This window comes from Corvus kubaryi, unplaced genomic scaffold, assembly GCF_017639235.1.
Source record: "Corvus kubaryi isolate FWS band 111438036 unplaced genomic scaffold, C.kubaryi_AGA036_p1.0 37308, whole genome shotgun sequence".
Lineage (NCBI taxonomy): Eukaryota > Metazoa > Chordata > Aves > Passeriformes > Corvidae > Corvus > Corvus kubaryi.
Window position 1 is genome coordinate 21,998,570 of NW_024581096.1, and position 6,000 is coordinate 22,004,569.

At 53.5% G+C, this 6,000-nt stretch overlaps 1 protein-coding gene across 2 annotated transcripts in view; it reads right to left on the reverse strand.

Annotated features, from left to right (window-relative positions):
- Nucleotides 1–6,000, reverse strand: part of ZBTB7C (zinc finger and BTB domain containing 7C) — a 150,329-nt gene that overhangs the window by 143,951 nt on the left and 378 nt on the right. The window contains exons 1-2 of one of the 2 annotated variants that reach the window (XM_042028841.1): nucleotides 5,848–5,941; nucleotides 5,227–5,298 (exon numbers count right to left, since the gene is read on the reverse strand). The gene's annotated coding sequence lies outside the window, so the exon portion shown is untranslated. Of the gene's footprint in view, nucleotides 1–5,226; nucleotides 5,299–5,847; nucleotides 5,942–6,000 lie in introns of those variants that run through there. The other variant, XM_042028839.1, reaches the window with a different exon arrangement.

Sequence of the window (6,000 nt, forward strand, 5' to 3'; positions counted from 1 at the left end):
CCTGAACCGTAGTGCAGCCTTGTTATTAAACAGCTGACACTATCCTGAAACCTGGGAGCAGCATTTTATGTGCATGTGAGAGTTTACAGAGCATTTGTGTGTCATTTCTGATGAATGGCACTGCATAAATGTTAGATCTTCAACCCATTGCTCTTGCAAATACTATTTCTTCTCTTATTTATTTGTATTGCTGTAATTCATTCAGGTGCCAACCATGACTGAGGCCACGCCATCAATACACAGCCTGACAGCAGCAGCTCTACAGATCACACAGGAGAACAGGAAACATCTTGGCTGGTGTTGGTGGGGAATGGATGTAAAGCCAGAGAATGTCCTCAAATCCCAAGGAAAAAGCCAGCAAAGCAAACAGAACTCTGATGCACAGAGCACCCATCTAAGTGTTGAACCAGAAGAGGCACAGAAGCCCCATCTCTGGTGTAACCTGGGGTCTCTGACAGACGTTTCAAACGGAGATGTGTGTGCCATCAGCACACCCAAACCATGAGGAACTACAAGGCCAGCAGCTCAGGCCTCTGCAAAGCCTGTCCCAGATCAAAGAACCACTGAATTGTTAAGGCTGGAAAAGCTCTCTAGAATCTAAAATTGAGTCCTACCATTCCCCCAGCACTGCCAAGGCCACCACTAACTCGTGTCCCCACGTGCCACATCCACATGGCTTCTAAATCCCTCCAGGGATGGGGACTCCACCACTGCCCTGGCAGGCTGTGACAACATTTGCCAACACCTTCCGTAAGAAATTTTCACTAATATCCAATCTAAGCCTGCCCTGGTGCAACTTGAGGCCATTTCATCGTCTCTGTGATCTGCCCTAGCTGTGACAGCCTCCCTAGCCCTGGAGACCTGCTTTCCTACAGGAGCAATAAGCACATGCCCCAGTGCTGGTTTCCATGGACCAGCAGGATGAGACGCTATCAGCCCACACCTCTCCTCTGCTCCAAAAGTGCCCCAAGGCAGCGTGCGAGCCCTGCTGCTGGGGAGCAGTGCAGCAGCTGGATTTGCAATATCCCAGCTCTGGTCTGGCAGCACGTGGCCCTGCACCCTCCCTGATGAAGCCAACACGATGTCCAGAAGCAGGCTGACGTGGTCCACCAGCACCCCTGGGATGTGGGCTAACTCATGCCAGGCGCTGTGTCACCTCCTGTGCCCGTGCCAGATGTTCATCCCATGAAGCACCTGGATGTGGACATCCACCAAGCTGCCACCACCCCAAGTCACACCTGACCAAGTGTCACCACGGTGGGCAGGACCTCCAAGCCATGAAGGTCTGCCAGTATCCCAGTCCTGCTCCCTAGGAATTGTACCACAGCCTGCAACAGCAGCAGAGCTGTCTCCTGGTTGTCCTTGCCACCTGGACAGGCAGTGCCACCCCACCCTTTTAACTCTTTCTCCTGAGCCCTGCTCTTGGAGCAATTCCCTTCGGTCCTGGAAAACTGCTGGAGAGGGAGCCAGCAGCCTGACAAGGACCACCACTCCCCACCCACCTGCTCCTTGCTCCTCCAAAAAACCTCAAGCAAAGCCTTTCAGACCAACCAGCTCAGGTAAATAAGCCAAGGCACCTCCTCCCAGTGGAAGTAATGGAGAACTAAGGTCTCATTAAATAAATGAAACAGATTAATGAGGAGAGTGACTGCTGTTTCTTTGAGCTGATCATGGTGAGATAAAAGGCAAAGCAAGACCCGGATCCCTTTTCACAGGAGTGCTGTAAAATGAGTGGCACAGACTCAGCAGAGCTGAAAACACAAGGCAGGACACACTTTTCCCTCCAAACACACCTGACACTTCTTTCTCTGCCCTTCTTTTTCTCTCCCATACTCTCTCTCGAAAAGCCAAAATTCATTCATTACAGAACCAAACTATTTCTGTTTTGATTCTAGTATTTACTTTTTTTTTTTTTTTTACAGTCGACCATCTGGGAGTGGGGGAGTAGAAAGGAAGCCCTGGAGCTTTTCAGACACAATAAATAAATTATTACAAAAAAAAAGTATGATTAAAACCAAAAAGTATAAACAAACAAGCCATGTTACCCAGAATAATGACTTCGGGGAAAAGTGCCAAAAAAATTGTATAAGCTTCTGGAGCGTGGCAAGAGAAGAGAACAGAAAGTCCTCTCTGCTAAGGAGAATGTGCCACTGCAATGGGACAAGGGCCTGGACTACAGGGATGCCCCTGGGCAAGCCAGGAAGGCGAAGGGTTTCACATGGGCTTAGATGCCCAAATTTGTCTTCAGGCACCTGCTTTTGCTAACTGCAAAGCCCCAGTCTAGGCACTCTCAGACTTTTTCAATACAGTATAATTGCATCTGCTCCTCTCTGGTGAGACCCCACCTGGAGTCAAGCTTGGGAATCCTCAGCACAAGAAGGATGTGGAGCTGCTGCAGCCAGTCCAGAGGAGGCCACCGAGATGCTCCAGGGCTGGAGCCCCTCTGCTCTGCAGCCAGCCTGGGACAGCTGGGGGTGTTCAGCTGCACAGGAGAAGGCTCCAGGGAGAGCTCAGAGCCCCTGGCAGGGCCTAAAGGGGCTCCAGGAGAGCTGCAGAGGGACTGGGGACAAGGCATGGAGGGACAGGACACAGGGAATGGCTTCCCAGTGCCAGAGGGCAGGGCTGGATGGGATATTGGGAAGGAATTGCTGTCTGTGAGGGTGGGCAGGCCCTGGCACAGGGTGCCCAGAGCAGCTGTGGCTGCCCCTGGATCCCTGGCAGTGTCCAAGGCCAGGCTGGAGAGAGCTTGGAGCAACCTGGGACAGTGGAAGATATCCCTGCTCACAAGGTTCCCTTGGGCCCACTTCTCAAGCTTGTCCAGGTCCCTCCGGATGGCATCCCATCACTCAGGCACGTCAACTGCACTCAGCTCAGTGTCATCTGCAAATACAAACCCCTCTGAGCTATTCTTGTTCTACAGCTCCATCATTCTCAGCAGCAGCATGCCATATTCTGCAGGGATGACAAACTGGGGGCAAGCAGGGTGGATGGCATTACCCAGAACAAATCTGATTTCTTTCTGAAAAACCCAGAGCACAGAGGGATGCACCCATTGCTCCTGTCCTAGCAGGGAAGCATTTGGGGGGGGATTCTTTGCACTCAGGGGTGTCCAGCCTGATGCAGTGCATTGAAAGTAACAGGGTGCCACATGAAAGATGTGGTGAGGAGGAAAGGGACAGTGTGCAGCACTGAGACAGGGCTAGCAGAAAATGGACCAGCACAGGCAGCCATGCTCCTGAGATACTGACACTGCAGCAGAGAAGATAAATGATTGGCCCAAGGCCACGCAGCGAGGCAGTGTCCCCTCTACATGACTTTCAATCCCTGCTCTGGCACAGGATTGCTGAGGGATCCTTCAACAAAATGTTATATTGGCTTTGAAATCATGAGATTTATTTTACACCTGAACACACTCACACTTATAAATGCACTTCTTTTCTGCCTGTTTCTCTTGCCTCTACCCAAACGCACTCAAGCACATCTTAAAACCTCTCAGAATAACCAGAAAAAGTAAAAACTTTGTATTTCCCTGCTAAAGGAGAACTCATAGGGGTTAACTTGACTCCAGGAGCTGGGGCTTCACAATGAAGCAGGGTGCTGCCAGCAGTCCCACCTGGCAAATCAGTGTCTGTATTTACAACTGCACGCCCAGAGATTCTGCAAATATTTCCTAGAATTCCCAAACAATTGCAACGGGAGCAGGGATAAATTAGCTGAAGCCTGTCACTTGGTGAAGTCATGCTGGAGGAGATCCATCCAGGTAATCCATCTTTCTGCTGTGTTATACAATGACACAGTAATGGCCAGCCCAGAGGGATTTCCTTCAGGAAAACTCAACTGTTACTAAAACGGTAAGTTAATACCAAGCAAGAACTCAGACATCATTAGACCGAAGGATAGGCATGACAGGGAATAAAATATTACAATCCCCATTCAAATATTTTTTATTTACAAGAGCAGGAATAAATAGACCTATCTGTAGGCTGCAAAGAGAGGAGGCTGGGATTAAGGGAGAAGAGAAAAAAAGACCTGCACACATCGATTCCATCTTTGCCATTTTTCCTAATAAATAGCCTGGCACAGCTGTGCTGATGGGTAGCTGGGGTGGAGGAGGGCACGCTGCCCAGCTCTCACAGGGACACAGGACACAAATCTGAGCTCAGGCTCTGCCCTTTTGTGTTGATTAAAAAAAAAAAAAAAAAAAAAAGCCCTAAGAAGAAAGGAAGAAAGCAAGAAAAGTTATGTGGCTAATAAAGGGCTCTATTGTGCCATCAATTTTTTAAGCTTTAATGATTTCGGGAGGAAGTTCAGCTCAGCAATCAATAGCACAATATGGGCAGGAGGGCTCGGAGGAAATTCAGCGCCGGAGCTGCGGCGAGGGCTGGCGGAAAGCAGGGCTCAGAGGAAGGGGGTTCCCCTCCTTCAGGGGGTAGGGGGGCTCCCAGAACCCTGCACAGGCTGGGGATCCTGTCCCCCTCCCTGTTCAGCCTGTTCAGTGCGAGCTCCCTCTCCCGCCGCACAGCATGTGCGGCCAGGGGACAGCGGGGACATCTGGGGATACCACGGCTGCTGCCACGGCAAGGGAGGTGGAAAAGCATCCACGCCGGCTGGGGTGCTCGCCCCACACCTGATGGGGCTGAGCACATCCCAGGAACGCTCACAGCACAGCAGGGACAGCCCAGGGACCATCACCCCACACTGAGCATAGCCCAGAACTAATCCCCCCACACTCCCCACCCCACACTGAGTACATCCCAGAAATGATCACCCCACACTGGGTACATCTCAGGGATGACCACGCTCCCCACACCGCGACTGAGCACATCCCAGGGACCATCACCCCACACTGAACATATCCTAGAAATGATCATCCCACACTCCCCGAATCCAGGGTTAGCACATCCCAGAGATGCTCATCCCTCGCTGAGCACATCCCAGAGCTGCTCACCCCACACCATGCTCATCCCAGAGATGCTCGCCCCATACCATGCTCATCCCAGAGATGCTCGCCCCACACCATGCTCATCCCGGAGATGCTCGCCCCACACCATGCTCATCCCAGAGACGCTCGCTCCACACTCCCCACACCCGGGCTGTGCCCATCCCAGAGACACTCTCCTCCACGCCCACCCGTCCCTAAGCCCCACAGCCCGGGGCACACAGCCAGCCTTCCCCCACACCCTGTGCTCCCGGCAGCCCCGCTCCTGCCCGCAGCGGCAGACGTACCGCATCGCCGAGGCTCGGTGCTGCCGCCGGGATGCGGGGCTGTCCGGGGGGATGATCCTGCGCCAGGCAAACCTAAGAGACACGGTGACACAGCGTGAGGCTCTCCAGCATCAGCGGGGACAGCGCCTCGCCCGAGGTGCCAGCCTGGGCAGGAGCCACAGCCGCCTCCCAGTTCTCACAGGCACGGGCAGCGGCTGGGTAAAAACCGGGCTAAAAACCCACAGAGGGCTTCCCAGCAATGGGGGGATCCCGAGCCGTCGGGTCCCTGCCCCGCTGCGAGGTGCAAGGAGAAAGGATGGGAGGACATAGGACGGGACGGGACGGGACGGGACGGGACGGGACGGGATCACCCGGCGCTTCCCGTCGTTCCCTGCAAGGAAAAGCCGATCCTGTAAGTTGATCCTTGGATCAGGGAGCGCTTCGCAGAGTGGGACCGCATCGGCTGCAGCGCGAGCCACCGCCGGCAGCAGGAACTCGGGCGAAACTTTTGCCACGATCCAGGGGGAAAATAATAAAAAATTACTAATAGTAGTCAACCAATCAACCAAAAAAAAAATTAATAGCAATTAATCAATAAAAATTAACGACCGTTGGAGAAGAAGAACGGGGGGAATATCCGACCTGGGAGCCAGGAGCGCCGGTGACAGCGGTGCTGCCTCTGCGTGATGCTGCCGCAGCTCGGGGACCCAGCGGGAGAACCGGGCACGGTCCCCGGGCACCGGGAGGGACCGAGGGAGGGACGGGAGGGGAGGGGAGGGGAGGGGAGGGGAGGGG